Here is a 27,148-nt window from a genome sequence, read left to right on the forward strand (position 1 = left end):
AATATCGATAGGCAAAAATATCGATATGTAAAAGTGATGTTTTAAAGTATGTTAAGTAATGATATAGTAAAATGTTGTCTATATATAAGGTAATTTATATATATAATTCCAATAATTTTAGTTATAAGTGTAGGAGGGGGATGTAGAGTTTATAGGGGATAAGGGTGGGTAGTGTTTTAAAAATGTATAGTGTAATTATGGAATAATACATTTCGATTTTTAAGTAAAATTGTACATTTTCGAAATTTGATTTAAATATTTGTAAAAGGCGAAATTTTATATAAATTTATGGAGTATTGTTAAATTTATTGTAGTTTGCTTTTGTGTATGTAGTACAAATTTTTGTAAATATATATTTATATTTAAATATTTACGAAATAATTGTATAATAATTTTAGGAGCGGGATGTAGAGTTTATAGGGGATAAGGGTGAGTAGTGTTTTAAAAAAGTATAGTGTAATTATACAATTAAAAATTTCGCATTTTCATTTAAATTTCAAAATTTCGATAATTGAATTAAATATTTGAACTTTTCGAAATTTTATCGAAATTTAGGGAGTATATTAAAAAATATATATTTTTATTTTGTGTATGGACTAAAAAGTTTTGTAAATATAATTTTTTTTTTTTATATTTTATAAATATTTGTAAAATAATTTTAGGAGCGGGATGTAGAGTTTATAGGGGATAAGGGTGGGTAGTGTTTTAAAAAATATAGTGTAATTATAGAAATAAAAATTTCGCTTTTTCATTTAAATTTCTAAATTTCGAAATTTGAAATAAATATTTGAACAAGTCAAAATTATATCGAAATTTATGGAGTATAGTACAACATTTTTTAGTTTGCTTTTGTGTATGTACTAAAAAGAATTGTAAATATACAATTTTTATATATATTTAAAATATATTTGTATAATTATGTTAGGAGTGGGATGTAGAGTTTCAAGGGGATAAGGGTGGGTAGTGTTTAAAAAAGTATACTGTAATCATACAAGAATAAATTTCGTATTTTATTAAATTATTTCTACATTTCGAAATTTTAAATACATATTTGTTAAATGCGTACTTTCATACACAATTATGTTATTTTATTTATTTTTGGGATTTTGTCTATGTAGTAAAAAGTATTATAAATATATATTTTCGTAGATATTTAATAAAGAAATGTATCATAATTTTTGGAGCGGGATGTCAAGTTTATAGTGGATAAGGGTGAGTAGTGTTTTAAAAGGAAAATTTTTAGGGTTCAGGGTCAGTTTTTAGTTTGTGGGCAAAGGGCTATTTTTAGGGTTCAGGGTCAGTTTTTAGTTTTTGGGTAAAGGGGTATTTTTAGGTTTCAGGGTCAGTTTTTAGTTTGTGGGTAAAGGGGTTTTTTTAGGGTTCAGGGTCAGTTTTTAGTTTGTGGGTAAAGGGGTATTTTTAGGTTTCAGGGTCAGTTTTTAGTTTGTGGGTAAAGGGGTATTTTTAGGTTTCAGGGTCAGTTTTTAGTTTGTCGGTAAAGGGGTATTTTTATGTTTCAGGGTCAGTTTTTAGTTTGTGGGTAAAGGGGTTTTGTTATGGTTCAGGGTCAGTTTTTAGTTTGTGGGTAAAGGGGTATTTTTAGGTTTCAGGGTCAGTTTTTAGTTTGTGGGTAAAGGGGTTTTTTTAGGTTTCAGGGTCAGTTTTTAGTTTGTCGGTAAAGGGGTATTTTTATGTTTCAGGGTCAGTTTTTAGTTTGTGGGTAAAGGGGTTTTGTTATGGTTCAGGGTCAGTTTTTAGTTTGTGGGTAAAGGGGTATTTTTAGGTTTCAGGGTCAGTTTTTAGTTTGTGGGTAAAGGGTTTTTTTTAGGGTTCAGGGTCAGTTTTTAGTTTGTGGGTAAAGGGGTATTTTTAGGTTTCAGGGTCAGTTTTTAGTTTGTGGGTAAAGGGGTATTTTTAGGTTTCAGGGTCAGTTTTTAGTTTGTGGGTAAAGAGGTATTTTTAGGTTTCAGGGTCAGTTTTTAGTTTGTGGGTAAAGGGGTATTTTTAGGTTTCAGGGTCAGTTTTTAGTTTGTGGGTAAAGGGTTTTTTTTAGGTTTCAGGGTCAGTTTTTAGTTTGTCGGTAAAGGGGTATTTTTATGTTTCAGGGTCAGTTTTTAGTTTGTGGGTAAAGGGGTTTTGTTATGGTTCAGGGTCAGTTTTTAGTTTGTGGGTAAAGGGGTATTTTTAGGTTTCAGGGTCAGTTTTTAGTTTGTGGGTAAAGGGGTTTTTTTAGGGTTCAGGGTCAGTTTTTAGTTTGTGGGTAAAGGGGTATTTTTAGGTTTCAGGGTCAGTTTTTAGTTTGTGGGTAAAGGGGTATTTTTAGGTTTCAGGGTCAGTTTTTAGTTTGTGGGTAAAGAGGTATTTTTAGGTTTCAGGGTCAGTTTTTAGTTTGTGGGTAAAGGGGTATTTTTAGGTTTCAGGGTCAGTTTTTAGTTTGTGGGTAAAGGGTTTTTTTTAGGGTTCAGGGTCAGTTTTTAGTTTGTGGGTAAAGGGGTATTTTTAGGTTTCAGGGTCAGTTTTTAGTTTGTGGGTAAAGGGGTATTTTTAGGTTTCAGGGTCAGTTTTTAGTTTTTGGGTCAAGGGGTATTTTGGTGTTCTGGGTCAGTTTTTAGTTTTTGGGGTACAGGGGTACAGGGAAAAAATAAATTAAGATTAAATTTAAATTAAATTAATTAAATGAAATTAAATTAAATTATATTACATTAGTTTTTTTTTACATTTAATTTACGATAGTAATTTAATATGAATAAATGTCCTGCACTTACTCAAATTAATTGGTGATTGGAGTTAGAATAGTAAATTAAATAGGTTCTGTGTCCTGCACTTACCCTAATTAAATGGTGATTGCAGTTGTAATAGTGAATTATTAACGTTTTTTGACAAGCAATTACCTAAAGTAAATGGTGATTGGAGTCGGAATATTAACATTATTAATTCTGTGTCCTTCAAATATTGATATTATATGTATATGGGTGTATGAATAATAACTGTTATAGGTTCAGTGTATAGTGTGCACTCTAATTACATGTGGTATATAGAAATAGATAGAACATTACAGTTATAATACATTTGCAAAAAGATATAAAAATGATTTTGTAATAGGTAATAGAAAATAATTACACAATTTTTGTTGACAATAATTTTTTTTATTCAACAATTGAAAAATACGATCACATATACATTTTATCAAGCTATGTTTGGTATAAATATTAAAAAAAAGAAGGACAATGTTCTTTTAATAATCACATTTTTGAGTAGTTTTCTTGAAAAGTACTTTTAATTTGTAGAGAAAAAATGGTTAGTTAACATAATGCAATGTATGATATTATACATACATAATATAAATATTGTTTCTTAATAAAACATTAAACATGTGTAATGAAAAACATAAATCACAACATTTCTATTAATATAGTGATATACAGATGATGATATTAACATATGAACACTTTTAAATGTATAATATAATATAAATATCTTGATTAGAACATTTACATCATCATCAATGATTGTTTTAACAATACAATATTGTTATGTATAATTATTATTATTAATAAATACGTTTTAATAATAATAATTTTCACATATTCGTCATATTGTAAACAAGTAAATCAGAAAAACAAATACAATATTACACATTTAGTTATATAATAATTTTAATAAATATTACATTAAATATTTCAACATTTTCATACTTAATGTAATAAATATTAAAAGTATGTAAAATATAATTAATATACAGCAAAAAAGATGTACATTTCACAATGTACTATACAATTTTTTGTACATTACACATAATTTCGAACCATATATATATAACAATAATGGACATTTATAGTAGTACTTTTCACAGTCACATATAATTCGGTTCTTTTATTTTGTAACCACTCTTTGTCTTTTTGCGTTATTTTGGGAAAGGGAAAGTCGCGGTTGGAAGCAGGTTCACGTTTGAGTAGGTACGATTCTACTTTTATCTTTTTAAAGTATTGTAACTAAAAATTAAAGGTACTCCTTTGTTATTTGGGGTTGGTAATTAAAGTATGACTATTTACATATAATGGAGTGGACTCAATACGTATTTCCGTTAACGAGTTTTTGGGCCATTTGAAATAGTTGGAGTTAATGAGTATGTGGTATGATTTAATTAAAATTAAAAAAAATAGGAATGTTATGTTTATATATTATGGTATACTCGTTAGTGTTATGTCGGTGGGATTGTTTAGAATTTTTTTGTCTCGTATTTTGAAACAGCTATTTCCGTTTCCGATTACTCTTTTTTTTTGGGAAAGGAAGTGTGTTTCAGTTGTTAGAACGGAGATGTATAACATTCTTTCTTTATATTTTGAGTTCTCTGAAATATTTATCACAGTTTAAGATAACAGTCGTCATTTTCAATGGCATTTAAATAGTCGTTTTATTTGGATGATGGATAGTTTTAGCACAGTTAATAGAAAAATATTTAATGATTTGTTGGATTAAGTCCTTGAGATTTACACATTGTATTGTCGGTAAAGGATTAATCTTTATGATGTTCTATTTAAAGGTAAGTTATTCATTTTTATTATTTTGTTTGGATGGAAACAGTATTTAAAAAAAAGTAATTTGATATAATGATATATTTATTTAGTCTTTTTATAATAGTGTAAAAAATAAATTAGACTAAATAAATATAGATTTATTATATTAGAATATGTGTGTTATCATATTAAGGATATTGTTTGATGTTTATCCATTGATTTACTTATTGCAATTAGTTTAATGTTTTGGCTATCATTTTTAGATATTCCAGTCCTCTTGTTGTAGGATATAGTTGGACTTGCTGTTGAAGATATAGATACATTTGAGCAGTTTGTCTAGAGATTTTTGGTTTTAGTTGTATGACAGATTGCTCCATACGTAGTTCCTGAAAGCTTTGCTCTTTTTGTATAGCTGTGAGTAGCTTGTGTAATGTGGGTGTTCTACGTCCAGTAGAAGAGAGGAAGGCATTGTGCCAACCTTCAACAGCATTGTTCGTTTTTGCCTCTTGGTTCAGCGTTGGTAGATACACATTCCACCAGGGAATTAAATATTTAGGCTGGTGTCTGTGGCCTGACCTATGTAGTCTTCCTACCCAGTTGTCCTCAAAGTAATCTAAAAGTGGGGCGAGTCTTTGCTCATTTTGGGTGTAGAAAGGACTTTCAATTAATAGATTGTAATGTTCTGCCACATCAGTTACTGGTACATATGCCAGAGCAATGAGATGTTTGATTTGGTATGCAAAAGTTATATTTGTTGCATACTCAACACTAAGGGCAGATTTTTGTAAATGTCTCCAGAGACATTGATTGAAATGAAAATAACATCCTTGAATGGATGTGTGTGGGTAACTTTTCAAAATAGAATTAATCATAGCTTGTTCGAAGTCTATGATGATTTTCATTGGGAAGTAGTCAGAAGTTTGTTCTTTTATTTTTTACAAAATTTCTGAGTAAGTTGTGGCTTGTTTGTTCGGTAATAAACAGTATATGAAGGGGATACAGGTATTATGATATTGCCCATGAATTGTGTATAATTGGTAGAAAGGTTTTGGGCATATAGAAAAAGTTCCATCCATCATCCAAGTAGCACTTTCTGTTAATTTTTTCATATTGTTATTAGTTGCAAACATGATTATTCTTTTGTCCTTGCTATGATTATCATACAAAATAAATGGCTCATCATTATGAGTGATTACAAGCTCAGGCGGAATTATGACTTCCTCAAAAGTTCTAGGAGTTGGTATATTGGGTCTACTTGCTTTCTTTGTCCTTGCTATTGTTCTTTTAATGGAAGCAATAGATGGTAGCTGACCTCTTGCTTCTCTGGGAACTTTAGGTAGTAATTCTTTCAGAATTACATTGGTAGGTAGTTCTGATCTGCTACTTAATTCTTTGATATTCTTGAGAGTGGATCTCACTTCGATTTCCGAGATGTTTGGTGGGTGATTATGTTCAGTGGTATTAATAACACTAGTTTCCCTTGTTGTAGCACGGCCATAGCATTTATTGGAGTAATATTTTGTACACTTCCAATTTACTTTAAGGTCTTTTTGTTTCTCCTGAGTATAAATGTAGCCCATATAGCATAACAAAAATTTGCCTTTCTGAGATGTAATAAATCTTGCATCATCAGTCATTCTTGAGTTCTGGTATCTAGAAAAGTTAATATACAAATATTAACAAAATGTGAAATGTATAAAAGATTTTAAATAAAGCAAGTACTCTTCTAGTAATTTACTTACCAGCAGTAATGTTCTATGTATCGAAAGTAGGTGCTTGTTCAGTCCGATGTTGTGGTCCTATTGCCACGGTCTGTTGAAAAAAAATTAAGTTTGTTATAGGAAAAGTTAAAATTTTTATTTTGGTTACATTTTTGGTAGTTTATAACATCTCTAAAAATACTTTAGTTTAATTGGATTTTAAAAGAGACATTTCCAAGATAATACTAACAGAAGCATAAAAAGAGTCATTTTTTGTTCGAGTATATTCTATAGAGTTTATAAAGACTTGTTATGTTTTATTTCTGAACTTACCAAGAGAATTAGAGTAGTAGCAGAATGTTTGTTCTTTGATGTGAATTATCTGGTTTCTGTAGCTTTGAGGTCTGTTTAGAGAAAAAGTTTATGAAAATTACCAATGCGTTTATATGTTCCATAAACAATACACACTTGTTATAAAGCATTGTTACTTATTTGCTGAAAAGAACCTGGGATGACACTTGTATTATGAGTTAAAGCAAAAGAAACATATTTAAGAACAGGAATAAATAATTTTTTACACAGCATTGTAACGTTTTTTCCCCAAAACATTCTGGCTTCACAATATGTATTAAGAGTTACAGCCGAAGAAACAAATTAGAGAGTTTGAAATTAGGACACTAATTGTCAAATAACGTTAAGTAAATACTAAAAATATGTAGATACCTTTTTTAAATGTAAAGTGTCCAGTATCTTGAAGTTGAAGTATAACTTGATTTGTTTGTAGAGTCTGTTTAAAGGCAAAGTACATAAAGAAACAACAATTTAGGTTACAAATCTTGGTCTATAAGTAATAGTAAAAAAATATTAGCATTTATTAACAGAGCTATATCATTACTTACTTGTAGTTTCAGGACGAATTTTCTTGCACAGAAGAATATAGATGGTGCTCCCAAAATTGGCAGTATGTGGTCACGAAGAATATTCCCTGCAAGTTGTATGGCTGTTTGTGACTGGTTTATATAGTCTATGTGTAATTAAGTTTGCTATCTGATTGGTCAGATATGTAAAGACGAGTTACTATTGGTTAGTTTGAATTTTTTTTAACTTAAACATTTAAGATATATCTTCTTATATTGTTTATCTAGGAAATGATATATTTATGTTATAAAAACTCTTGTAATAAATATAGAATATGTACAATGAGTACTAAGTATAAAAAAAGTATGTTTACAATGAGTTTATATCCAAATATCCTTAGTGCGCGAAAACACAATTTTGTACAGTAAATGTTACTTAATAATTTGAAAATAAATCAGTGAAGTCTTTTAAAATGTGTGTATTACTAAGAGAATAGATTTATTGGTGTTATATATTAAAAATTGAGTATTATTTAGCAATCGATATTTTTATATAGACGAAAATAGTGTTATCGAAATTTTAGTATTCGATATTATTGTAGTGTGCTATATGTAGTATTGAGTGTCGATATTATGTTAGTCGAAAATAATGTTAACGATATTTGTGTAGACGATATTTTTGTGCATCGATATAGTTTGATCGATATTTTTGTTGTTTTCATGTTAAGTATAGGGTGTCGATATTAGTGATATCGATGTTTGATACTCGATGTTATAGTAGGTCGATTTTTGTGAAATCGAAATTCTGTCAGTGATTCGAGTGTAATTGGCAGGAGGTCTGGAAAAGGGGAGCTAAGGGAAATGAGACACACCAGTGGGTTGGCTTATCCAGGTCTGACTCCCAAGGAGAGGAATTCTCCATCTTGAATTTTAAAGGACAGTGCTTTGTGAGATAAGAAAATGTCACACTATGGAGGAAGCTGTTATGCTTTTCGTGGCACCTTATACCCCATTGGTCAAAGGTGCCCCCTGCTTGTTATCCAGAACATTGAATATATATTGAGAGCTGCATAGCAATTCAAGACTGCTGCCTGAAGCTACAAGGAGAAGAAGGTCTGCCCTACCAAAACCCTGGCCTTCACCCCAAAAGCTTGCACTCTGAAGGACTGAACCTTTTGCGAATTTGAACCTGAGGCCCTGAGGACTTTGCCTTGCTTCAAAAAGAATTAGGGAGTGGACTCCCTGAAAGCAACAGGTTAACAGAGTTTCCCTGCACCTTCTCCCCAAGATGTCCCCACCATGGATTGCATCCAGTGGACTCTTAAGGATTTCTCTAGGCGCATTGTGGACACTCTAGTTCCAACTTCTGAAGAGAAACTCAGAGACTCTGGAACCTTGGATTTGTTTTGTGAACATGTTGAACTCTCAAGAGTAATTACAAAAAGTTCCAGAAGTTTGGAGAGGTCTGGAGCAACTTTTGAAATAAGCTTCATAAGTTGACCGAACTGTCGACGAGAGTGTTATCGCCTGGATCTTAGGTTCATCCTGATGAAACCTTCAGGGCTCGAAAGTTCCAGTATTTCACAAGGCCTCGCGCTGAGCTAAGCTGCCATTGTTGATTGGAATCCCGGCCTGAAAAGGACCCTCACTTGACGATGAGAGAATATCTTCTATGTGTGAAGGTAACATTTTGACTGGAGTCTCCCAATTAGCGTTTCTCACCAAGCAGGACCAGATGTCCCAAGTTGATGCCATGTGTTTTTAAACACTAGAAACTGTTTAGTCTTTAAAACTTCATATGCACGGTTCCTTATATTGTTTTTTCTTGTTTTCATGTCATTTTACTCCTAAAACTATTTCTTATTTTTAAATATTGGTTGTGGATTTCTAGTGTTTGTTGTGTCTTACTTATTTAATGTATTGGTGTTTTTAAATGCGTCACACACCTGACTCCTAAATTAAACCTGCCTGCTCACAGCCAGCTACCAAGGGTTGGGAAGGGGAATAATTTATTGAAACTTTGCCTGGATCTTATATTGGGCTGGTGGCCTTAATGCTAGTAGTAGGTGCCTACTTACCCCTACTAATATTCCACCTTCAATCACAGTGTCTAAGGATAGAATCAGGATATGTTCCTGTGTCCTATGTATGTTGTTTATTATGTTTAGATACTGTGTCTGCCAGTGTCGGCAAGAATAATTCCACTCTTCTGTTAGGCAAGGTAGAATGGGGTTTAATTGTGCTTGCAAGATATCTACATATTTTTGTGTCTATGTTGAGTAAGGTTATAAGTCAATGTGAATCCCATCTTGAGAGACCGATCCCTGATTTTGGAATCACTGTAATTTGTGCTTCAGCCACAGTGGGTTAGTAAATTAGCCCCATGTCAGTGAATGAATTAAATAGTCTGGTTATCTATTGAGCATGGATTCCTGCAAATTATTTATAAAATTTAGAGACTCATTACGATGTCGGTCGGAAAGGCTCCAAACGGCATTCGGATTTTCCTAAACTGTGTTGGAACCTATGTTTCTGACTGAGTCAGTAACATTTCAAATCAACCGATTACGATGGAAAGGTAATCGTTTGGTCATTATGAATCGATTCAAACCGGAATTCGAAATCTCAGAGCCGGTTGAAAACAAATCATACAGCTCTACGGTCCGCGTTTCTGACCGACGTATTATGATGTCGGAATAGTACAGTCTTTCCAACTCATCACATTTACGAGTCTTTCCTGGGTGGGAACACCCACTCTGCATACATTATACCTGACACAGGTATAATGTGATGCAGGGCTTTACAACGTGACTATGTTTTTTACCGCCGCTGTGTCACAAAAGTGATGCGTGGGTGGTGAAAAAGTGTTGCACGGGGCTTGTAAATCTTTCCCTTGGACTCTTAAGGCTCTTCTGGTAGATACAATACCATGATGTCCTTCATGGGCTAACTCAATGACCTCTTTTCTTAGGCTCTCAGGTATGATAATTATTGAGCCTCTCAATTCAACACCTTTTTTAGTCACAGACAGTTCATTCTGGACAATTTTTGACTTTTTGAAACTTGAAATCGTCAGCAAGAGGTCGAACACTCATTTTCTAGGATTGAGCCAGAATGATGTTATTGAGGATATGAATGTTCATGTCAGCATCTGTGTCTTTAATAATCTGTTTGATTGATGTGGCCGCTGGTGTACTGGACTTCACAGTGAAGTTGATGAACTCCTCCACTGGTCTGTATGCTGAACTGTGACAATGCAGTGGTACTCATGAAAAATAATCAGCAGTGTTCTAGTTTTTACCCTGCTTTTGTAGAATTGTATAATCATACTCTTGCAATCTCACACCCCACCTCTCACTGCTAGGGGGCATCTTGGCTTTCCGATTTCAGTAGATGGTGAGCAGCGCTTGGTGGTCTGGTACGATGGTGAAATGTTTTTCATTCAAAAACGCATGAAAATGTTTGCAGGCCCACACTACAGCCAGACTTTCCTTCTCCAGCAGAGAATAGGCATGTTTTGTGTCAGATAGGCTCAGACTGGCATAGACCAGGATGTGCCTCTGAGTATTCGGAGGACCATTATGTTGAGCAAGGATTGCCCACAGCCCCACCAGGCTTACATCTACTGTGATCTCAGTGTGTAGCTTGGGCTCAAAGTAGGCCATCTCTGTTGCATTTTAAATTGCATGTTTTATTCTTTTGAAACTTTGAGCACATTTAACAGACCATTAGAACAGAACATTTTGTTTTGTCAACTATCGTAATGGAGCACTTGCAGTAGCAAAATCACAAAAGTACCTTGCGCAATACCTGGCCGCACCCAGAAATAATCTCCGCATGAGGAGATCTTGCAGGGGACATGTAGTTGACAGTGCTTTTACTTTATCAGGGTCAGGAGTCCTTGCCCTATCATAAAATATGTGCCCAAAGAATTTGTGTTTGGTCTTGTGATACTCACACTTTACTGCATTCACAGTGAGACTGCATCAGCAAGTAATTGGCACACTTGTGTAAGAGCCTTGTCATGCCCCTTGTATGTTGCTCCAAATACCAGTATGTCATCACTGTAATTAAAAGAATTTGTGACAGTTTGAGTTATTCGGCGTGTAACATCCTGAAACATGTCTGCAGCTGACGACGCTCCATAGTTCAACCTTTTGTATCTGCACAAGCCAACATGAAACGAAAAAGTAGTTATGTACCTGCAATTTTCTCCCAACTCAGGTTGTTTATATCCCTTGTTCAGGTCAAGATAGGAGAAAACTTTGGTTCCGTTCAGTTGCATGATCATGTCCACTATGTGTAGGCCAGGATGTCTTTTTCTTTTGTTTGCCTGGCGCATATCAACACAAATGTGCACTGCACCCCCAATGTCCTGCTTTTGGTACCACCACTATGACCAATGGCGCGCTCAATGAAGTCATGCATCAACTGTGTTTTTAGTTCTTTCTCAATGGCTTCTTGCAAGTGGAAAGCAACTCTGTAGTGCTGCTGGACAACAAGATGAACATCCTAATTGATGTGAAGCTTCACTGTCATTGTCTTGAGCTGGCCCAGGCCATGAAATAAGTGTGGCGATCTCACTCACAACTTCATATTGAGTGTGGAGGATGAAATTGATACATATCAGTCCCATGTCAGTAGCGATGGCAAAGCAGAGCAGGAAAGCTCTGGATGAAGCTCCTTTGAGAACATGAATTGGCACTAGCACTGATAGTGTTTTATGTCTCAACATTTCTGTGAATGACCCTTAACTCTGCAATGGTTTAAAAGCAGACCTTGTGTATACCTTTGTGTTTGACTTTTCAACTGGCATGATGTTAATCAATGCATCACTTTCTATAATGAAAGTTATGGGGCTACCTTTGACCTTTATTGTAATCTTGGGGCAATGTCCAAATGAATTTTGTTGTTTTCATTGGTTGATAATTTGTTCTTCCTTGCAAGCAGTTAGACCTACAAGTGCCCATAGTTCGTTGGTCGATGCCATCAGCGCCCATCCATTTTAAATTAAATCATCAAATGTCTCGATTCATGCAGTCCATCTGGCGTCGATATTCTGCTTCTTTGTCGTGTTGAATGGTGGTGGTGGTGGTTTCAGAAACACAGTGGCATCATTCTTCATGCTCTTCTCTACTGCTGTTGAGAGTATATGCTGCTCAGGTGATAGCAGCTGTTCTTCTGAGCTGGTACCTCCTGCAAGCACTGGCCGTGTGCTTGTACTTGGGTCATGACGCCCGATCAGAGGTCATAAAGTGCCATCTTCTTTTCTGATGGTAAGTGATGGTTTCATCTCTCATATTTGTTCATCACTGCTTTCAGGTTTAAGCATTGTACCTGGTTGTGGGGGAATTTAGCATTTCAGTTTGTATCGTTGATGGCTCTTTGCTATGGCATGGTGCAGTATCTTTCTTCTTGGCCTCCCCAGTGAGTTTATGGCAGACGTTTCAAATGTGCTCCTCTGCAAGGCCTTCAGCTTCTTCAGGAGACAGAGGTGGGCTAGAGCAGGTCTTTGATTCCACACCTGCCAACTTAAATTTCTTCTCATCGAAGCAGGTGGATTTAGCACATACAAGGAGTTTACTGTAGCATTGCAGGGGGATCAGTCTTGTTTATTTGGGGCACAGATCATGCACCCGTCGACAGTTGTAGTGTCCTCCCCACCCCTCCAGTAAGCAAATGAATATGCCACTCATGGAGCTCTGGAATTCATGTCTTTTTACCTCAGCATACAGTCTCACTCCGTTCTCCTCTATTCAGGCCATGCAGAACCAAAAGTGTCATAGAAAACATAGTCTCACAGCACTACACTGCGGCTAAAAAGCTCAGAGAAGAAACAACGTGAATTTTCAGCCCAGAAGCAGTGCACCTTCATTGGATTGGCTTGGTGGGTTGGTCTCAGTCCTCTAGAAGTCTTTGGAGCCATAACGTTTCTATTTCCAGGTTTCAGGAGATGTTAGAAGAAGCACACTTTGACATTGCTAAGGGTCCCAGGACCTTGGGGACAGCACTTGGGGGTCAAGACTTACCACAGCATAGGCCAGTAGCAGCATAATGGGCAGGTCCAATTGGAGCTGGGCAGCTGGGCAGTTTCAAGAAAAGCTTCTTGTAGCATGTTGTGCCCCTGTGGCTTGACCAGAAGGTCAGCATTGTGACCCACTGAGTCCACGTCCTTGACCTGGGTACAAAAGGGAAAGTTTGTCCAATCCTTCAGGGCTCTTCGGAGGTCACAGACAGCAGGTCAGTCCTCTGATTTTCCACAGGTCAAGTAGTGTTCTGAGAGGGGTACTGCTGCTGTCACATTTATGCCTAGCAATAGTTGTGGGTGGAAGTGATTTTAGACTAACCTCTAACAAATGGCATAAATGTTTTCAGGGGTTACCTTAATAACTTTTGCAACAATTCTTCTATGAAGCACTGAAAACAACCCCACCGTGGTCATGTCTACCTAAAACTAAGGTTGCAGAGCCTTTCTTCACCTGTACAGAGTTTGATGGCCCATACCTGAGGCGTGGGCATGGAAATGGTCAATCCATTCTCTGTGGTCACTCTAAGCTAGTTCTAGGGGCAGCTACTCTCTCACTGGGGTTGATGTTTGCCTGCCCATGGACAGAGGAAGGGACTGCCCAGGTGTCAGCTAACATTTGCCTGTGACGGAATCCAGGACAAGGCGCTGGAATGGATCATCTCCTTCCTCGACGGAAGAACTCAGAGAGTCCGCCTACCACCGTACAAGTCAGAGGCCTCCGAAGTCATCTGCGGCGTCCCTCAAGGATCCTCTCTGAGCCCAACCCTCTTCAACGTCTACATGAGCCCCCTCGCGGCCATCGCACGCCAACACAACCTCAGCATAATCTCCTACGCCGACGACACCCAGCTGATCTTCTCCCTGACCAACGACCCCGCCACCGCCAGAGCCAACCTACATGAAGGGATGAAAGAGGTAGCCGAGTGGATGACGACCAGCCGCCTGAAACTGAACTCTGACAAGACGGAGGTCCTCATCCTGGGCTCTTCACCCTCCGCCTGGGACGACTCCTGGTGGCCTCCCGCCCTGGGCACCGCACCCAAACCGACAGACCATGCACGCAAAGTGGGCTTCATCCTGGACTCCTCCCTCTCCATGACCAGGCAAGTCAACAACGTCTCCTCGGCGTGCTTCAACATCCTACGCATGCTACGGAAGATCTTCTGGTGGATCCCCACCAAGACCAGGAAGACCGTCACCTAGGCCCTCGTCACCAGCCAACTGGACTACGGCAACGCCCTCTACGCCGGTACCACCGCCAAGCTCCAGAAGAGACTCCAGCGGATCCAGAATGCCTCAGCCAGACTCATCCTCGACATCCCACGAACCAGCCACATCTCCGGACATCTGAGAGACCTTCACTGGCTCCCCGTCAACAAAAGAATCACCTTCCGCCTCCTCACCCACGCACACAAAGCCCTACACGACCAAGGCCCGAGCTACCTCAACAGCCGCATCAACTTCTATGCTCCCAAACGCCACCTCCGATCAGTCAACCACGCCCTCGCCGCCGTCCCCCGCATCCGAAGAGCGACCACAGGAGGAAGGTCCTTCTCCTACCTGGCCGCCAAGACCTGGAACTCCCTCCCGGCCGACCTGCGCCTGACCCAAGACCACCTCTCCTTCAGGAAGAAGCTGAAGACCTGGCTAATCGAGCAGTAGCGGCAGCCCCCCTCCCCCAGCGCCTTGAGACCCTACGGGTATGTAGCGCACTCTATAAGTGTCATTGATTGATTGATTGATTGATTGACAGTCTAGGTTTCTTTAAAATTAATCAAATTCCTTGGCACAGCCTGCTGGCCATTCTGTCAAAGGAACCAAACCTCCCTACACCCAAGGTATTTTTGCTGATAAGGGAGTAGACTTCACACCTCATCTCATCAAGGGGGCTATTTAGTGGGCCTGCGTGTGAAATTCTACTTTGTTCATGGAGTTTGTGGAGTTTTTCCCACTCTGTACTCTGCGTAGCATGCAGGGTTCTGAAAAACTCTGTTCTGCAAAGAAGCAGAGTTTTTTCAGGCTCGTCAATGTTAAGTTGCTGAGCAGGGAAAATCTTACTCCGGACCTCCTCCCGGTGAGATTTCACAACGTGGGCAGTTGCAGATGGACGCTACTGCTCGGGTTCACAAATCATTCGTTCACATTGAGGAAGCTGTTGCTCGAGTGGAACATCTACTTGAGTGGCAGAAAGAAGCAGCACCCTCTTGCACTGTGCATGGTGCCATTTGTGCTTATTTTCCAGCGCAGGAGAAACACCCAGTGCTAAGATTTATCGCAAATGGCACAACCTAATGCACTGTGCCAACTGTAGAATTACGCATTGCATGGCTGAAACTTTTGGTCACTTTGCAGAGTCCTGCGGAAAGGAACTTGACAAACTCCAACCAGGCCTACTCTTCCTTATGCCTGGGCAGAAAACTCCGCTCTGCTTGTGAAGTTTTCAGAATTTGGTCTCTCCGTGCTCCACAGCGGACCGTGGAGTTCCTGGATTTGGCATTCAAGTGCGAGGAGAGTTTTTGTTTCTGTTCATACTTCAGATTTTTTGGGGTATTTGTGCCTTAATAATCTTAGGCCACCAGTTAGTGCACACAAGACATCTCACCAGCTCACATGGCTGCTGGCCATGATGGCACCAATGCAGTGCCATTTGCAATCACAAATGCACCACCTGAGTAGCTTTTGAGCTAAAGAAGCATCCACATCTACAAAAATAGGCTTTTTAGTGGATTTTCTTCTCCAACGGACTATTTTAGTTGTTTTTTGTGTGAAAAAGCCTTTTTTTTCAATTTTCCAATAGGAAGAAAGTGCCACAGAAACTCCACTTCTCTTATTGACTTTGGGCTGGAAAGATCAATCTCTTTGTCTGCCGCATGTATACCATTGGAATGAGGGATTTTGCGCCTCATTTCGATGTCAGTAGGAAAGCCTCTAACCACTGGTCGTAGGCTTTCTGAACGACTTGGAAGGCTTACATTCTGACAGCTGAATTATGAGGTCGACGGTCAGAGTGTAAACTGGCTGGGGAAACCAATTGGGTTTCGATGGGCTCAAGGAGCCTGGCAGCCAGTCGGAAGCCACTCTTAATCCCTTTAGGATGGCATTTCCGCTGTTGGGATTATGATGTTGGTTTGCAACAATTCCAATTCCAAAAATTCTTTATTTCGGCCACATGGGCCATAAAAGATACAGTAAAATACAGTACATAAATACACAGTAAAATGGAATGCATGTATTACATAATATTTACATATAAAAAGGCTAGAGGGTCTGCATGAGGTAAGGAAACACAGTGGCACCAATTCAGGGGGACATTTTCTTCCTTATTAACCAAGCTGCCATTAAGAATTTAGATACCGCAAAAACAATGTGTCCCAGGGTGTTGGTTTTCATAACCTTGTATGCTTGTTGGTATTCCCGAAAACCCAGGTTTCGGCACAGCGGTGCAATCCAACGCTTCCTCGGATTCTGGTATGCGTGGCAAACAAACATTATGTGCAAATCATCTTCATTCTTGGTTTTACAACAAGGACAGAGATTGTCACCCCCAGTGAGCCATTTGTGGGTAAATACTTTGGTGGGGAGTGTGCCGAACCTCCATTGCAGGAACAATTTCCTCGCCAAGAGAGGGAAAATAAAATCCATAAAAGGTTCGAAAAGGTAAGAATTTTTGGACTCCATAAAACGGCTTGTCAAGGTGCCGGTGCTGTGAGCATTGTCCATGTCAGCCAGATTTTTGTTTTTGTACAGCTGGGCGAGAGTTTTGCGTGTGATCCTTTGACAACCCTGAACTGGATCATCCCAGAGGTCTGGCAAGTTCAAACTGGACAATTCTGATTTAATAAAAGCCAGCCAGGGGATTTTGTTACTGCCATTCAACCTCAGTACATGGATAAGGTCCTGTCTATAGTGATGCAGTTCCTCAGTGGACCATATCCGGTGCCAGAACTTCACGGGTTTGGATAAAAGATCTTCAGCGATGGAGTGTAAGCCCAAATCCAATCTTAGGGGGAGGAGTGGCGTTCCCTGCGGGAGAGCAAGTAGGCGTCTCAAGAATGTATTTTCCACCGCTAACAATGCCTTCCCTGCTTTGTGACCCCACAGCTCGCTGCCATACATGGCTGCTGCCTTCGCTTGAGTTCTATATGTTTCAAGGGCCGGGCTTACAGGCTTAAAGGTGGATTTATTTGCCACCTTCAGGAGTGCGCCCGCTAGCTGGGATAGCTTCAGCCTTGATCTCGCTATCTGGCAGTCCCAGGCCAGGTTTTCTTGTAATGTTACCCCCAGATAGACAAAGGTCGAGACCCTCTCAAGACTAGCTTCCCCCAGTTTTGGGTTGGGTCTGGTTCTGGCAGGAGGATTAAAGATCATAAACTTAGTTTTTTCTGTGTTGACCTCCAACCCGTGTTGCCGACAAAAAAGGCCAAAACCATTTACAATCCTCTGAATCCCCATGGGGGATTTGGAAAGCAGGAGGGTATCATCAGCAAACATGATTGCTGGAACCCTCCTGCCTGCCAAAACCGGGGCGTCATTGTCCTCGACAGTGTCAAGATGTTGAATGACACTGTTAATGAAGAGGCAGAAGAGGGTTGGCGCCAGGACACAGCCCTGTCTAACTCCTCTAAGGACAGGGAATTTGCCCGAGAGCTTACCATCCCTCCCACACCTTACTTGGGCATAGTTGTTCTCGTGGAGCCTGATGATAGTACTAAGAAGGTGTGGGGGCACTCCTAGCTTCTGCAAAACCTCCCAAAGTTTCCCTCTAGGGACTAGGTCAAAGGCTGACCTCAGATCCACGAAGACCATGTACAGTCTTCCACCCTCTATGGTGACAGTCTTCCAATATAGGAGAAGAAGGCGGAAGATCTGATCCATGGTCGACGTGTTCTTTCTGAAGCCAGCCTGAAGGGGGGTCATGATGTCATTTTCCTCCACCCAGTCCAGGAGGTGATTAAGGATGAGGCGCGCAAAAAGCTTTTGGGGGACATCTATTAGGCTAATGGGCCTGTAGTTGGCGGGGAGCAGAGTAGATCCCTTCTTGTGGATCGGAACAATCTCTGCCCCCAGCCACGACCCGGGGATTGACATACCTCCTAAGATGGCATTAAAAAGAATAAGGAGGTATGGGCCCCAGATGTCCAGGTGGTGCCTAAACAAATCCCCAGGTAGCCTGTCTAGACCCGGCGCCTTCCCCGCTGATAGTTGCTTCAAGGCTGCCTCCACTTCCCCCAGGGATAATTCCAATTCACAGTCCTGTGTGCCACAAGGCGCAACCAGAGCTGTGACAAGGCAGGGATTGGTATCTTGATAGAGTTCCCCGAAATGGGCCTCCCAAACCTCGGGGGCAATATTGGGTTCTACTGCATTTTTGGGTTCCCCTGTGCCATTATTAACAAGGGCCCAGAATTTACGGGAGTCCCTAACTTTTAGGGCATCACAAAGATCATGCCAGTGGTTCCAGTCCCACTCGGTCCTGGCAGACGCCATCACTGTTTTATAGTGTTTCCTGTGGGCACGCACCTTGGCCTTGTTTGACCCCTCTTTTATTGCAGCAATGAGCTCAGACTTTGCTGCCCTACAAGAGGAGGTATACCAGGTGGGAACATGGGTCTTTTTCTTTCTATTTGGCACCAGCGGGTGGAATACCTCAGCCAAATCTCTTACAAGACCCTGGTGGATATCACCCAATTTCTCATTGTATTCCGGGGTTCTCGGTGCGTTTAGCAGTGCATCCACCTCCATAAACCTTGGGATTGCCAGCCCGTATAGTTTGCTAATGGCCTCTTCTGAGCTCACAAGTTTTCCCCACTTAACCCGTCGCCTGCTGGTTGTAAGAACCAAATCTCCCTCATCTCCCCCTGAATTTTCTACCACTTTTCCCGCTACAAGGGGAGGCCACTGGATATTTAAACACAGGGCATTATGGTCGCTATCTGACCTATTTATTACCCTGAAATCGTGGACTTTAGGCCAAAGTGAGATGTCCACCATTATGTAATCTAGCCTCGACTCGTGACCCCTCCTATTAAAAGTACACACTGAGGGAGTATCGGAGAGGGTGCGCCCATTACAAGCCCTCAGTGCGTAGTTCAGGGTAAGGGACATAAGTTGTATTGCAAGGGGGGACCAGGCTTTGGGATATGGGGAGGACGAGGGTGGGACTCCCCAGTAGTCATCTTCAGCCGTGAGGGCACCCTCCGTCATGCCCTCAAGGGGTTCAAAGTGGCAGTTGAAGTCTCCTCCAAGCACCACCTTGAGGTCTCCCGGCAGCTGCCCCAGGAAGGAGGAGAGGTCCTTTAGGGTGGGGGATTCGTCAGGCGCGGCAACCGGTCGAGAGTAGACATTCACAATGGCCCATGATGGTTTGCCAGGCCATGTGAGCCGAACACACTGGATGTCCTGCGAGGACGTAAGTACCTGTTCCGCCTGACATCCGGTGTGACTCGCAATCCAGATTGCCAGCCCGCCTGACGGCCTCCCCCTCCCACCCCATTTGGCAGGAATCTCAAATACATCAAACCCATTCCTGGTTACAGTGTCCCGCGCCCACGTTTCTTGAAGGAGGAGGATGTCGCTACTGGCCACTAGCTGGTCCCACTCCGGTGTGCCTTCCTTGTTTGCAATACCCGCTACATTCCACGAAACAATTCTCAGGCCCTGATCTGCTGGTAGAGGGCCTTGACCCACAGTGGGGGATTGCGTAGGGACTGTGGGTGGATGAGCTCCTGGCACGATGGTAGATGGACCAGGCAGCTCGTCCCCCCCGGGTTGCGGGATGTGGCCAGTTCCGGTGTTGTGAACAGTCCCCTGTAAGCCCGGACTGTCTTGACCCACAGTGGGGGATTGCGTAGGGACTGTGGGTGGACGAGCTCCTGGCACGATGGTAGATGGACCAGGCAGCTCGTCCCCCCCGGGTTGCGGGATGTGGCCAGTTCCGGAGTTGTGAACAGTCCCCTGTAAGCCCAGACTGTCACCGCTGTTAGGTGGTCGATCACTAGCGTTAACCTGATGGGCGTATTCTATTGCATGGGCTACAGTCATTCCCACCCGACTTTGCGCTTTGACTTTAGCATTAACCTGGGGGCCAGGTTCAGTTACAGGGGCTCTGCTCTCTCCCACCCCCCTGTGAACCTCATCTACCATCTTTCCCGAGCCAGACGAGGTGTCACTGATTTGTAGTCAGTCGACCTGGTCTAGGCAGGAGAATCTGTTGTAATGTATGAAGTTCACCTGGGCATGTGGAAGATGGTGCCTTGGTCTGTAGCGTGAACCATCCACAGCAAAGCCCACTCTAGTCCACCCCTTCTCCCCCCTTGCCTCTGTGCTACTTGCGTTTGGGTAGAAGTACGAAAGGGGGACTAATTCTATGTTGGACTTGTCAGACCTAGCAAGCCAATTAGAAATGTAGTTGGCTACGTGGGGGCTTTTAAAACTTATGATGATGCAATCCCCAGCCCTGTTCTTTGGTGTGTGACCAATCCAAGGGATCCTCCTAGCCATCAGGACCTCGCCTTTCAGGTTAGGAGGCAGCGGCCTGTTGATGCTAAGCCAGCTTATCACCTTGTTGCGTAACGAGTCTTGTGGCTCCCTCATATCACCAGTTAACTCAGGCACCCCCACCATGATTACCGTGTAAGGAACAGCTTCTGGGGGCAGGTTGACCACCCTACGCCTGTCGCAGTGGGGAGCGGGACCATCAGTAGAGCCATTTGTGGGGATCACAGCTCCCCCAGTCTGTGGCGCTGGTAGTTGCTTTGATCTCCTTGGGGCCGGGACAGGAGGCCTGGGAGCCGTGGGCAACAAAGGGGGCGCCTGAGGAACAGGCGCACCGTCTGTGCCCAACAGCACCGCATTTGCGCCCTGTGACGGTGTAGCGGACCGCAGGCTATTCACCAGGGGGGCCCGGGGGACTGGAGGGGGATTAGTCACATTTGTGTCTGTCCCAGGGCCTTTCCTTAGATGACTGCTTTCCAGGGCCTTCAATCTGGACTCTATGGCGTCCAGTTTGGCTGCAATGGGGGTTAACAAGTTCCTCATAATGTCAGTAAGTGTGATAACTAGTGAGTCAGTGCTAGTAGAAGTGGAAGTTGCCCCACCAAAAATAAAAGGGCCCGTATGCAAGGGTAGGGAAGCAGGGGCTGGAGAGCCCGTGCGATTCGGCCTGGACCCTGATAGGTTGAGGTCAGGAGAGGCAGAAATGTCTATGCTGTCAGTCTGATTTAGCTCTACTGTGTCGACTTTGGCCCTCTTTGCCTTCTTTGCTTTCCTGGACCTTTTCCTTTTGGGGGGGTGTTCTACTATACTGCCTGCATCATCTATGGGCAAGTCGGCTTGACCTGCATCTTGCAGGACTGTTCCCCTGCTTTCCGGAATGGTAGTATGGTCAGAGATCCCAGATAACCGGGAGGAGTTCCTGTCCCTCTGCGTCAAAGGAGTTCTTAACTGCTGAAGGACCGACTCAATCGTCTGGTCAATGCTGTCCATTAGTGACATGTGGGTGGCATCCAGTGTGATCGGTGTACTCGCGTCTGTGGAAAAGGTATCCCCCTGATCCAGAAACACACTTTCCGGGCCCATCTCGGGGTGGGCCTCAGGGATTGACGAGCATTTACTAGCTAGGTTACTCGTCTTTGGGAAAAATTTATCCAGAGTGCTTGTACCTTGTTGGGCGGACTTACTTCGTGAGGTTCTGGACGCCATGATGGAGTATGTAAGGGGAGCTGAAAGGCACGGGGCGTCAGAGGGGTGGCCCGGTCCGGTCTCTGCCGGCCTCTAACGGCCTAGAACGGCCCGCTCTTTGCCCGGTCTTCGCCCCGCGCGCGTCCCGCGATGCGCGTGGGCAAGTTCTCCTAAGTATAACAAGGGGGCGTGGCACTGGGAGGGGGCGCGGCGCGGCGGGAAGAGGAACCAGCTGACGATGGCAGATGGGCTGCTGGTCCTCTCAGTCCCGCTCGCCTGCGCCTCTCACCTCCGCTGCGGCCGGTCTCGCTATCAGTGTCTCCCCAGCAAAGAAACAGGCGTAGGCTCCCAGCCAGGCAGTGGCGAGCGGACAGCAGGAAAGACTTCTCCACACAGGCGGCACCCGCAGAGCGGGGGCCGCAAGGAGTTAAGTACACCTTCAGGCGGGGGGGCGCGGCACTGGGAGGGGGCGCGGCGCGGCGGGAAGAGGAACCAGCTGACGATGGCAGATGGGCTGCTGGTCCCCGCAGTCCCGCTCGCCTGCGCCTCTCACCTCCGCTGCGGCCGGTCTCGCTATCAGTGTCTCCCCAGCAAAGAAACAGGCGTAGGCTCCCAGCCAGGCAGTGGCGAGCGGACAGCAGGAAAGACTTCTCCACACAGGCGGCACCCCGTTTGCAACAGCCTTTCCATGTCGACCTTTCCGACATGGAAAGGCTGCCGACAGTGACTTTGGTGACCTATAGCAGGGCCCGATCTCCTGTGGCCCTTTGGTTGAGCCCTGAAGGGCACCTATGGTGCCCCAACTTCACATCCCGCACCATGCAGCAGGCACCGTAAGGTGCTTGGCACACAGTGTAGGGATGTGCGAAAACTTCCATTTTACAATGGTATCTTGTCCTGCCGGCGGTTACCGGATTGTAAAATAAAAGTTTGCAGCTGCACCATGTGCGGTCACATCCTAATTTGGTATGCAGCACCGCCGACCTATGGTTGGGCGGTTCCCTCACAGAAATGGTGTCGGGCAGATGCAAGTCTGCCCGACATCATAATGAGGCCTTTGTATTTGAGATTTTGCCATTAAGTAAAAAAAACTGTATAAGGGTGGGGTTTGTTTGATAGAGGGCATGCACCAGTATTTATTTGTACTTTTATTAAAATTTTCAAATTTATTTTGGTTGGTGCCTAGTTATATTTTTGGATTTAATTTTTCTTTTTTTGTAAAGGAATAATGTTGAGCACTTCAGTATATTTTCTCTATGTTTATTAAATTTGCAATATTTATTTATTTTACTATGTGGCCTAGTCTGCCTAGGGTCTATCAAGCCAGTACGCCAAAGCCAGTACTAGTCATGGGTGCATAAAACAACGGTTTCTGTGGTATATTGTGTTTTAAAACATCATTTAGGGCTGGGATGGCATTGGATTAAATGTACATTTAAAATGTGGTGTTTTTTGTGTTGTATTTCACATTTTTTTGTGCACAAAAAAGTGAATATATGGGGTAATATTTGCTCCCTTGGGAGGATGTGTGTTGTCGTAAAGTTTTTGTAGCTCAGTACCTTTTAGTTTTTTGGTATTGATGAATTAATGGTAGTATTTGTTTCAGTGTACTGTGGTGGTGAGCCTCAGCCAGGCCTACCAGTGCTAGGGGTTCTCCATGTCCTCAGACCAATAGAAAGAAGTTGGCACAGAAGCTGGAATAGAAAAGACAGAGTTTATTAAACCTCATGAGGTGGAACTACATTCACACAACACCCTTTGGCAATGTATAAAGTAGCACACTGACTGGAAGGAACTTGGTCCTTTTATACCCACACACGGGCTCAAATGAAGGCGGTACAAGTACAGAATGCTGGTTTTAAATACATACACAGTCATACAGAGAGTGTGCTGGCAACAAGTGGGAGGGGCTGACAGCTAATTCTGGTGGACCCATCCTGACAGTTACAAGTTGGGGACAGCTGTAAGCTCAACTGAGCATGTGCAAAGCAGAAGAGGCTAAATATATCTCGTCTCTAGGCAGATTTCAAGAGCAGTTGACAGGAAGGTAGGACAGAGCACATGGTGAGCACATGGCAGACAAAATGGCTGCCAGAAATACAAAATGGATTCTACACAACGGACAAGATAGTCTCTAAATACAAGATGTCTTCTGCTAATGCTTAACCTAATCGCTGCTAAATTACAACAGTACCATGCCTCCTTTGTCTGACCAGGGAATGTGTATGCCATAGGCCATAATTTGTCCTTGTCCTACATGTCATGTGGTCAGGGACCATTTTGTGCACTCTATATCAATAGGCCTAAATATGTTCTCTTTGTTTCCAGTGTCTCCTTGCTCGCTGTTGTTGTTTGGTCATATAGTTGGCAGCCATTTTGGCCATCCAGCTATTGTGTTTTTTTCCCATAGGCTTGCAAGTGTTCTTTGATCCCCATGCCTCCTTGCTCGCTGCTGTTGTTTGACCATGTGGCACTGGCTGACAGCCATTTTGTGCATCCAGCCAGTGTGCCTTTGCCGCAAGCTTACATGTGTTCTTTGTTCCCTATGCCTCCTTGCTCACTGTTGTTTTTTTACCATGTGGCACTATCTGGCAGTCATTTTATGCATTCAGCCAGAGTGCCTTTGTGTTATGCTTGTATAGATGGATGTGATATCAGTTTAAATATATTTTTGAGGATCATTGTAGTATAGGTATATTAAGAATATGATTTTGATGAACACTGCTTTTATATTACATGCATTTTTCAGCATTTTCTTATTTTGCACCTCCTTGCTTCACAATAGGTTTCTTCTCATCCTCCCATAATAAACATAGGCAATTACTGATTGTTTTTTTAATTTAAATTACATTTTTTGTATTTAATTTAATTGTTTTTTCTAAATTTTGTGTTTAGATTCTTTACATTTACATTTAGTATTTAAATTTTTCTATTTGTATTTTTTATCTTTTAAAAAAAATGATAATTAAAGTTGTAATGGTTAATGTTACTCCCAGCACATAAAGCTCCCTGCCCCAATTCCCTTCCTGGGGAACATTTTAGTTCAGAAACTTTCATCTGGGCCACATATTTCCAGCTTCTGTTTCATTCTAAACTTGCAGGTTGCCCGATCCCCAGGTCTTGGGTGACTGCAGAGATTATCTGGATTTACAAAAAAGGGCCCAAAGAAGTCCCTGGAAACTACAGGCCCATCAGCCTTCTCGACACATTGCAGAAACTATTGTGTAATCTCATATTGGATCAACTGCTTGACTGGGCAAAGGACAACTCTGTCTTCTCAGAGCTCCATGAGGGTTTCAGAAACAGTGTCAGTATGGTGGATCAAATACTCAATTTCTGTGCCCTATATTGGAAAACAGAGCCACTAGACAAGGGTCATTTTTTATGTGGTCTTTATTGACCTAAAGACAACTTTTGATTCTACTCCCAGGGCAAAGCTGTGGGAATTTCTGGAAAAGTTGGGCATTCCCTGCAGTATTCTCTCGGTCCTTATCAGATGGCATGCACACAATACTGCCAGAGTTAGCCATGGCAACTGCGGTGCGCTCACAGATACTTTTAAGATTGAAACCGGTGTTTTGCAGGGTTATGTGCTAGCCCTGACATTGTTCACCCTTTATATTAATGATCTAGTGCACGCACTCAATTTTCTGGGTAACGATCCACCCAAACTTGGCCCTCACTTTATGCAGATGACACGCTTTTAATTTCCAAAATCCTGCATGGTCTGCAGGCACTACTTGGTTGCTTTTTAATTTTCTGTAGCGACTGTGGTTGTGAACTAAACATCAATAATATTACTTTTAATCTATATAAATCTATATAAATCTGTTAGGGCAAGTATTTTAGTGCAGGGCAATTCTATAGAAAAAGTGAAGGAGTTTGTGTATTTTGGAGTCTGCCTTAATCACAAAATGAGTTGGTTCTCTCATATAAAGAGATGTTCACTAAAACTTCAGCAAGAAGCTGGTGCCACAGCCACACTGCGCAAACTGGCCCATGCCCACCCTCTAGAACAAGTGGTGGAGATCTATAACATCAAAGCAAAAAGCTTGCGAGAAATGCGCATACGCGAGGGCCTGCGCATGCGCATTTGTCAGGGAGAAGTCGCGATAAAGCAGCAAGAGAGAGCCCCGGGACGTTGCATCGATGGTAAGTCTTTTTCATTACTTTTATTATGGTTTTAGAGATTATCAGGTCATTTAAAAGAGGGCGGGCGGGAGGCGGGTGGCAGGCCACTTCGCTCCTCCAAGGCGCGTGCGTAGCCTGCCTACTACGCCTACTTTGCGGATCGCGAAGTAGGCAACACTACGCACACTCCGTGGATGGAGCGGAGCACTGCGCCCAGGGTTAGTTTTATGAGATTGGTTTTTATGTGAATTTTAATATATTGATTTCTATTTATTTGGTTTTACCTGATTATTGTTGTTCTGTGTTGTATGGATCCTTATATCCAAAATAAACATTTTATACAATACGATTTTTGTTAATTCATTTTTTAATTGCTTTTATTTACATTTCTTTGTATTTTGCATTTGTCCATCCATCCATCCATCCACCATAGGTGCACAGCCTCGCAACAGCAGTGAGGCAGCAGTGAGGCAGCCACTGCAATCAAAGTGACGCCGATGAGCAGTGACGCTGAATTTAGTTTTTCTCTTTCACAAAGTATTACTCGATTGATTCAGGAAACAGCAAAGTGGGCAGCAGCCACAGAAGCAATAGTACATCTTCCTGATGTTGGAGCAGAACAGGAGTTCAATCTTCCTGTGGAGCAAGAACCTCCTCCTTTAGACTCATTGGCTCCCAGATCTCTCCAAGCACCACTTCTGATGATGATGATGATAGGGACATGGAGTGGATCACAGCAGAGTTCAAGAGCTGCAAGGAGAGACAAGGGAAAAGGAAAGTCCCAGAGCTCCTTAGAGTCATGGAAGGGGATGATGCTGAGGATGACGATGAACTAGTCATTGTGGAAGGTGACACAGAGTAGTCCGACATTGATTTCAACCAGCTCCATGGGATGTGGCACAAGTAGCATGGCCAGCTACCATATTTTCATAGCCCAAGCTGAGACATGAACCAAACCCTACCTCAGTCGAAGAAAGCACTGCAGAGAAGCAATCAACACCATGCCCACCTACCGCCAGTTCTTCTTCAGGCATAGGTAGTGGGCCAGTAAAAAAGTACTTCTCTCCAGTTTCAGACTTTTTTTGCATTTAGCAGACAGGGGGAGCACATTGCAATATGCTCCATTTGCCACATGAATGTTTGTCGAGGTAAGCCTGGTTCACATTATGGTACTGGAGGCCAAATAACCCATATGAAAAAACATCACACAATCTGGTTGGCACCTTAAAAAATTGC

The sequence above is a fragment of the Lissotriton vulgaris genome, chromosome 3_1 (assembly GCF_964263255.1).
Source record: "Lissotriton vulgaris chromosome 3_1, aLisVul1.2, whole genome shotgun sequence".
Taxonomy (NCBI): Eukaryota; Metazoa; Chordata; class Amphibia; order Caudata; family Salamandridae; genus Lissotriton; species Lissotriton vulgaris.